We start from the raw sequence: 9822 nt of genomic DNA on the forward strand, positions 1-9822 counted from the left end.
TAATGCGGTTTAAGGAGAGAAATCACCGCCACATATTACAGAATATGTGAAAATTTCAAGCACATAAGCCAATTAATCTATTGCATTCTTAATTCATTGTTAAATCATCCGATGATTATTGCAATTGGACCACATAATTATGACCCTAGAAAATCAATTAAAAATTTTGCACGCTACATAAACAAGACAATTTTATATTTAATAATAGAATACACCATATAAGGCCTTTTATAAGGCCATATTTCTAAATTTACAAATAACTTTCTGTCGGAATTGGACCTCCAACATGTTATCCTCCTATCCAAAGCTTTTTAGTGCAATTAGACAACAATTTCAGCAGACTCTTGCGTAAGAAAATTCCCCAAAAACAAAACCGATACCACCTTCTCATTTCTGTAGATACTAGTAAATGTTTTTTTATATAGTAACTACTTGAAATAATTTTTTTTTATTAGTCAAGTGCACTTATATATTTGGCCAATCCTTCACAAAAAAAAATTGAAATTTGAATGAAACTTACATTGATGAAGAGATGAATGGATGAAATGATGAGTCGACAAAATGACGAGTCAAAATGATACCACTTGCCTGAAAGAATAAGTTTTATTAATAAAAAACACAAATGCAGTGACTGGGTATAAGTATTAAAAAACATTTATAAAAATAAAAATAAAACACATTAATAAAACTAAAGACATTTAAGAAGTGGCAGCTACTTTCAATACAATACTGAAGAAAAAATAACGAAGAAAAATGGATACAAATTGCTATGGATTAAGACATTTTTAACAACATGCAGTGGGCATATTTAGGCTTCTCGTTTCATAGTTTTAGACAAAAACAAATGATCAATTTAGTTTAACATTTTAACACTTATTTTTGCTTCACATTCTATGAAAATATAATTTTATGTTTATTTTAATTATGAAAACATTTGCAAATAAACGTTATTCAAGCAGATGCCCAGTTCTTTTCGAATATTAGAAAAACAAATTGAGCATAATGAAGCAAATAGAAAACACAGCAATTCTATTTGTGAAGGAATTAATAATTGTCATTTATGTTCTAAAGAATTCGTAATATTTAACTAATTTAGCAGCTAGGCAAATAAAATCGTTTTAATAAACCCCTTCAATGACGCATCTTATTTTCGCGTCGAATTACTGAATTTTAAATCCATAGATTTAAAATACAAAAATCGCCTAAAAATGCTTATGCAAAGTTTCTTATATTATTATAGGAATTAAAATAATTACTGTCCGAAGAAGGATATGCCTCATCTAATTAGTTAAATAAATTCGTACGCCAAGGGGCTAAATCTCATCTCAGTCCACCGGCCTAGATTGCTGCCTAATCCGGAATTCTACCACTAAATAGTGGATATTGGTTGGAATAGCATTTCGAACCTGCAGTCTTCCAGTCACATACTTAAAAATCATCCATAAATTGATTAATCTACTTTTACAAAACTATTCTATTTTCATTAAGTTTCAATTGCAGTCCTTTTCTTACCTTTTGCATTTACTTTAATGTAACATTTAAAACGATGGTAAATTTCAGTGTGATATTTTATCAAATTCCTTTACCATAAACCGGAATTAAAAAAAAAGAAAGTTTGGTAGTTATTATAAAATAACTGAAAAAGAACAAAAAAATGTCAACCTATAAAAGAAATAAAGTAAAGCATGACAAACAGGGTACAGGTTAGCTGCATGTCTAAGTTTTTAAAAATGATAAATTTCACGCTAACATAAAATCAAAAGTGGTTAACAGCGCGTTACAAAAAAAAAAAAAAAAAAAAAAAAAAATCAAAAACTATATATATTATGCGTTTAATGATGCATCTAATTTTGTTTTTTTTCTATACTTAAAAGTAGTTTTTTTCAAATAACAGATTTTTATTTTCAAAAATGTAGGTTATTTAAATTGACACAGATGTATTGTGATTTTTTTTAACATTTTATATAAATACTTCCATAAATACTTAAAAACTTTCCAAAAACGTCATTCTGTTTTAAAAAAAATTAAGTTAAACAAAATATTGACAAAAATTAAACAAAATATTGAAAAATATAATTAATTTTTAGAAGAATAAATTACCTAATGCAATCGCTTACAGGCGATTTTCTATTTTCGATAAAATTTCAGTCTTCTCTTTGCACAGAGGATTTCGGAGAATTTTTTAAAAATTATTTTTCGGATTTAGCCCAAACCTCATCTCTGAATAACGTTACTTGATCCAAGAATTATCCATATACTTACAGAAATCTGGTCTAAAATAATGCACATCAATTGTTACATACTGTGACAATACATGCTAAGACGAATAAAACACAATATCGGAGAATTTTATACGAATGTATCCATTTTAAGTACGAATATGAACGCTCGCGACTTGAAAGCGAAATAAACGTCAAAGATTTCACACTGCTCTTCAGATAAAGATTAAAATCTGCTGTTCCGAATAAAAAAAAGTGGAAGAACATAGCAGGCAGTCAGCAAGCTTCAAGTGCCAGCCACTCCAATGAAATTGCATAACATATGAAAGGCAAAACAATTCCTAGCTAGACTGAAAAATTATCAGGGTAAAGTTCAACCTTGACTTCTGTATGACGCCCCTAAGCAATATCTAGTCATAACATCCCGTATACTTACAGAATACAGAATTCTGGATTGGGCAAAAGTAATGCATAAATACTCTTTTTAATACATAGTTTCGTTTGTATTTTTATGACTTAATCGTCCCCTATTTTGATTCATCTGAGAGAGGTTTGTATAAAGTAAATATAATTTTATGAAACTAATAATCGGCAGATCCCATCGCTATTTATCTCAGGCCGACTTCTTTTAAAAACAATTTGACAGGCGCAGATGAAAAAAAAGGGTTCCATTTGCAGAAGTTTTGCCTATTATTATTCATGAGATTCAAGCCAAACTTCCCGTCAAGAAATGTTACGATTAGTAGGCGTTGGTATTACTTTTGCCAATGCAGCTGCTGGAAGAGATTACAGAAAAGACTAAATAAATGAGGCAACTGCAGACTATTATTCTAAATAATTTCAACCATTTGGTCTTTTACATTAAACATCTATTTTGGAAATCTCCAAAGTTTTTAAGAAAATGTACAAACAGAATATTTCAGCTGATAGTAATGATTAAAAAAATTTACCGAATGAATCGAAATTTGATTTCAACCCTTAACTGGGGAGGTGAAATTTTAGGACTTAACTGGGGAGGTGCGGTCTATGAGACCGCATTTCATTTACACTAAAATTAAATTTTTTAATGAATGTATTAGTATGAAAAACTGCCAATATATTTTGCAGATATTTTTCTTGATATAAAGACATATTTTAGAAATTTTCCGAAATATATTATCAAAAACAGCAAATGCGTTGGAACATACATTTTCTTCTCAAATTACATGTTACAATAAATAATATTCTTGAAAAAGCATATAACTTTTCACTTTTTAAATTATATTTATTTTTACAGTATATGGAAGAAGACAATATAATGCAAAATTCAACAATTATATGAAAAATAAAAATGACAATGGGTAAAATTGGCCCTTTTTTTTATCGGCTTGTATGACTTTCATAACACGGTTTTCTAGGGCATTTTAAATATACAGGTTAAGAACTAGTATAAAAATCAACCTATAAATTCTGTATATATATCTCTTGGTATATTTTATAAATTTTGAAAATACATTACCACTAGAAAATTTAATTATGTTTGAACATACATATCAAAATCAGTTCAATGCAAACTTTTATCGAAAAACTCTTCTGTACAATTATCCTTATCACTAAAATCACTTTATTCTTCATTTAAAAGTGTCTGGAGTACTGCTTCATAATAAGATCAGTAAACTGGATGATATTTCGGGGCCCAAGTTTTAGCGCCAACTGCTAAGCCTTGTTTATCACTGGGACACTAACAGGGAGATGCGGTCTTAGAGACCACGCTCGAAGAAATAAATAACTGAATTATTTTAAAAAGCATCTGCTGAAATCGGTTCAAAAAGTGTACGTGTATTCAAGGTCATAAAACAGGAAGCTACAGGGTCAATACATTCAACTGAGCTAAAAATAGAATAGGGGTGACAGAAAATCCATCGCTAGCGGTCTCACAGACCGCACTTCCCCATTTAAGGGTTAAAAAACGCAGTTATTTACTGAAGTATTTAATCTCAATTGCATTGGTAAATAGGCAATCATACTCTGTGTATAAAGAAAATTGAGAAAGGGAATTCATTAAACTTAATGCTTTAAATGCGACATTTCAATAAATTGCTTACTTATAATGTATGCGAATAAGGGGTAATATTCAAATGTAGGGCAAAAAGAAAGTTGTAATGCAATAAATAAAATCAAGTTATTGAGCTTTTATTTTTAAATTTTAATTCGAAACGAAGTAATTTTACCTATAATATTTATGAATTAATAAAATCTGCTTATACAACAAATGCCTTTATTTAATCAAATTCGTGGGGCTGTTTACATGTCTCATTTCATCTACATCTAAATTCTACTTGACATATTTCGATGCACTACTCCACTAAAACGAAGCTTTTTAGAAGTCCACTGAGAAATTACTTTCAAAAACAAATATTGTAAAAAAAATTTGAATAATTTGCTCCAGAAAACAAGTCGCTGTAAAAGTGAATTTTAGTGTGTCCCTTGCTGCCCCAACAATACCAAGTCGCCAATAAATATGGCGAACAAAATAAACAAATACTTCCGCGGAACAGTTATGGTTACCATTTCCCGCCATATAATTAGGACTTTTTACTGATAAGTATCTTTTCCAGACTGCCCGGTGCCTTCCACAGATCTGTAGAAGGCATCGGGCAAAATTTTAACTTAAAAAACATCCTACGGCTTCCGCTAGCAGCGGGAGCGGCAACCTAGTAAGCTTCACTAGCACATTGAACATAAGGACTGTGAGGATAACAGGAACAGTACATAACCAAAAGAAAAGAATGGAGAAAAAAGCAATCGGAACATTCTCCTTACAAAATTTCAAACAAACATCCTTTTCCCAACTTCATCAACTCGTAAAAATATATTCCACTCACCCTTCATCCATTCTGCCTGTTCGATATCAAACCATTCTCCATATAAAATTTCAAACAAGCATCCTTTCCGAACTTCATCAAATCTTAATTATATATATATATCGCTCCCCTTCATGCATTCTGCAGGTTCGAAATACTGTCTTCCATCCCATTTACTTGACATCCATTCTTGCACAATTGCCATCATAAATTATGAAGGGAACCAACCGTTAGAACACCAAAAGAATTACTAGAATTGCGAAGTATTCCATTGCAGCTGTCTTTTAAAGTGAAAATACAGACGATTTCATAAAGTAGGAATTCAGACGATTTTTTAAAGCGCATACTGACAATTAAAAATTGCAAAAGAATAAATATTTTCTATTCGTATTCACATTAAAAAAAGAATATAACTTAATTATAAGCTTAACTTTATTAAACTTTTAATTATAATAAAAAACAAAATTAAAATCGCTAATCTATATTTTTTTAATATTTTTAATTTAGCATTTTTCAAAATATAGTAGTTCATGTACAACTCAACCATTGCAAAAAGTAATAAAAACAGCATTAGGGTTGCGAGAAGAGCTTTCCAATGGGTTGTCATATGGGCGACAAACTCAGGGGCACACTATTCTTCACTACATCCCATGTCGCAAAATTGCAAGAATATTAAAGGTTCAAATATCATTTCTAGTGACAACGTAAAACTCGCGTACAACATCCTTTTAAGATTCTGAATAAAAACTTTAAAATAAAGTCATTCAGTTTCATATGAATCATTTCATTACAGATTGTTTTAAAAATCTGGTCATTTAAAGAGGTCAAGTATAAACATGCATTTGATTCATTCATATCAATCAATAGTAGAAGTTGATTCTAAAAGCTAAGTAAGTTTCAAGTCATTTTTGTAACTTGTAAATCGAAATAAAAGTAAATTACTAAAACGACTATCTACTTAAGTTGTAAAATTTACATCACTATCCAATAAAATAATTTTTCGTAAGAGACGTTGTATGCAATAGATTTTGCAGTTAATGGTCGTTGGTTTATATAGCCACGAAAAATGGTATTCTAACCCTTAATATTTTTCAATTTTGCGACCTACAGATATTTGACTAAAAGTGATCCCATTAACAGAGAAGAAAAATGAGATGTTCTTGTCATAAAATATCTGTATAAGGTAAAACAGCAAATATCAATAAATTGTCGGCATGCAAAAAATGTTACAAATTTACATGAACATTTTATACTGTAATAGAGATGGCCTTTTCCCTTCTACAATTATTTTAGCTGTATACCGATGACACGAGTAAAGTTTGTTATGCAAATATATAGTTTATTCATCACGAATATGTTATCTTTTTTGGTGGAAATTCTTAGAAACCTTTGAATTGTAATTGACATATAATTATATGCTACATTTGCACATATATATATGCAAGCGATTGCTTTAGACATACTGATTATCTTTCATATCATTACACTTTAATTATTCATTTTTATTAACCAACAGAAAAATGATTCATCCAGCCGATTGTACTGAAATCTACAGAAATGTATTTTGAGAAATTCTAATGAATTACAAATCTTTAGTGAATAATTTCATAATGTTCTAAATTAAACTACTTAGCCTACCTACTACTTTTTGGTATTCCATCTCACTGCAAATTTTTCAATTCAATATACTTACATAACAATCTAAACAAATATGTTTTTGGTATTCTAAAGGTGCTATAAAACTCAATTTCAATTCCATTCCAAAATACAATAAGGGCGGGGGGGGGGGACAGAAAAAGAAAATGTATAATTCACCAAGTTCAAATACATATACAGATTAATTGGTCTGTATATTTTTATACACTGACATTACACAGGCAAAAACTAAAAAAAAAAAATCATAGGATATTGAGATCTGGCAACAAATACTAAGAAATAAAATAAGTATGACTAATTGAACAATAAAACGAATGATAAACAAAATATTTTGAATTATTATATAAAAGAAAAAAAACATTACGAAAAAGAAATTCGCGAATTCCATTCAAATGTGCCGTCAGAGACCAAAATGCATTTCACAACGCCAAAATTTAATTTTTAATAAAATATATCATATTTTATCATTTAACACACTAATATACGAGTATAAATATTAAATGCACTAATATTTGCCGTAAGAGAAACTCCAATGCGAATCATCCGAGTGCTTTTTTTTTCCAAAAAAATAACAATAGTCTGACGCACAATTTTCAGGTTATTTTAATTTCGTAGGACAAATTACACAAACCTTAAAAGTGTAATTGTATCCCGATGGCATATATTTTTTTTTAAAAACTAAACAGCAAAAAATTTAACTCATTTTTATAAAATAAGAAAAACGATAACCAAGAAATCACATCTGAAAATAGATAAAAACAGCCATTCACTCATTATTGAATTGTACTCGTTTTATTTTTCATCTGATGTACTCGGATACGAAAATTTGCATTAAATGAAATTTAATGATTATCGTCAATAACAAGAGCAATCCGTTTTAATCATAGCATGCTCTCGAATATGAAAGTATAATGCGTATCAGAAAAGGTGACAAAGTAAAACCACACATCACGACTTCAGGATTTTTCACAATTGATAAATTAACAGAAAATTATGTGACAATTTAATGAAAAATAAATGACAATACATTTCACTATCTTTGAAGATTCAAAGAGTACCATTTAAAAAAAATTCCATATTTTTATTTTTCAAAACATAAGTGAGAAATTTTAAAAGAGCTTAACACGATTCTTGGTACATTAATTTTATATAAATCGCAAATAATCAGCACATCATGTCAAGATTTTAAAATTAATTACTAATGTCATGCATATAAATACAATAAAATAAATGCATGAATAAAATTGGATAATTTTCTTCCCTAACGATAAACATTTCATTTCAAATTCCGATTATTTCCAATGATTATAAAATTACTACATTTAAATTAATTTTGTTACATTTAATTTTTAATAATCAAAGTAATCAAACATGGGTTTTAAACACAATAAACTTAATGTCTTTCCTTGAAAGACGTACAGTCGTTCTTTACTGTCCATGCAAGAATAACTTCAATTTTCTCCAATACCTATTAATTACACATTTTTAGTCTTAAATTACATCTAGCAATAAAAATTGCATTCAGTTATAAAAATTATTAAATAATCAATACATCAAACACTTCTGTATCCGATACTTATTAAAAAAATCGCAAAATTAAGAAGCGTTATAGCAACCATCAAAGAACTAAGACAAGAAAAATGTTAAAACTTACCAAATACGCATGCAAGAGAACGTCAAGATGGCCGGTAATTTAGAAGTTCGAAGATGCCATTTTTTCTTTTCTTTGTCCAATATTTTAGCAAATCCACAGAAGATTAAATTAATCTTGATGTCTCTTGATTGTTTCAATTGATAATTAAAGACCTATTTCTTGCATTCCTTGGGAGATCAAAAAAACTTGAACAGAAAAAAATTGCATAGCATTTCCAAATTTGAAATTGAATCGGAATACACGAAACGAACAGAATATCTGCGACATTTCTCCCACCACCACAACATAACAAAATGATTAAAAATGCGAAAGCAAAGTGTAATGCGCAGACAATATGTTAATCAGAATTTTGACGTCATAGTTTCCAGAAACTTCTCTCAAATTCAGCAAATGGTTTTCAAAGATGATAAAGCATAATGAAATCTGCATCACATATTATCCAATCGGGAACGAGTGATGTTTTCAAAGAATATTTTCTAATATCCGTCTGGTTTTTTTGCATAAATGTTTTTTTAATCAAATTAAATGTTTATCACCTATTTGAATGTAGAACAAACTTCTGAGCTACATTCTCGTCGGTTTGGCGAAATTTGTTTTCAAAAACGTGGCCAAAATATCTTTCTGCATTTCATTTTATGAAGAATTTTTGTGTTTGATAAAAAATCGTTTTCAAGTTCACGATATTTTAAACTTAATTAGGAAATATAATGCAATCTAATAATTATTAAAATTTAATAAAAACACTACATTTTAGTTCAGATCAAATTCATATGCTAGACAAAAAAATAAAGAAAGAAAGGAAATTCGGGATTAACAGCTGAATTTTTTTTTTTCTTGACTACGCAATAGAATTTTGTATAACAAGAATTTGCTATATTTCTTATTAAAATAAGGGAGTTTATCTTTGTATCACTTAATTACTAATCATCTTTCAACTTTACATAAAATTCATTGAATTTTCAGATGTGAATAAATATCAAAATAATATATCAGACCGATTGAGCCTAATTTAATATTTTAACCTTGCCTCGTAGTTTGCGATTGCATATGCTAATCTTATAAATAGCTCAGTTATGAAATTAATTCGGGATGTGAAAGCAAAGAAAGTCGATACGAGGGGTGCTTTTTTAACTTGTGGCGGATTGGTATGAGTGACGGATTAGTATGAGAACCTGGGACCTTGTGGTTCGCAGTCTGTTGAAATCACGTCCGGGTCACCAATGTGGCGGATTGGTATGAGTGAGGGTAGAACCTGGAACCTTGTGGTTCGCAGTCCAGTAACATGACCATGATACAAAAGCAATTGCTCATGCAACGTAGTTGTTAACTGGCTTATAAACTTTCACCACAAACTGAGATCGGTTAATAAGAATAACACCTATACAAATAATCCTTCCAAATCATAACAATGTTAAAACAACAGTCCGATTTTCCATGTTGAAAAATGCGA

General features: G+C 29.4%; 1 long non-coding RNA gene across 1 annotated transcript in view; it reads right to left on the reverse strand.

Moving 5' to 3' along the window:
• LOC129976178 (uncharacterized) overlaps positions 1-8642 on the reverse strand; it is a 90222-nt gene extending 81580 nt beyond the window's left edge. Inside the window, exons 1-2 of the long non-coding RNA XR_008785096.1 lie at positions 8373-8642; positions 521-588 (exon numbers count right to left, since the gene is read on the reverse strand). This is a non-coding gene — a long non-coding RNA (uncharacterized LOC129976178). The remainder of the gene's footprint in view (positions 1-520; positions 589-8372) is intronic.
• Between the last annotated feature and the right edge of the window lie 1180 nt (positions 8643-9822).

The sequence above is a fragment of the Argiope bruennichi genome, chromosome 7 (assembly GCF_947563725.1).
Source record: "Argiope bruennichi chromosome 7, qqArgBrue1.1, whole genome shotgun sequence".
Taxonomy (NCBI): domain Eukaryota; kingdom Metazoa; phylum Arthropoda; class Arachnida; order Araneae; family Araneidae; genus Argiope; species Argiope bruennichi.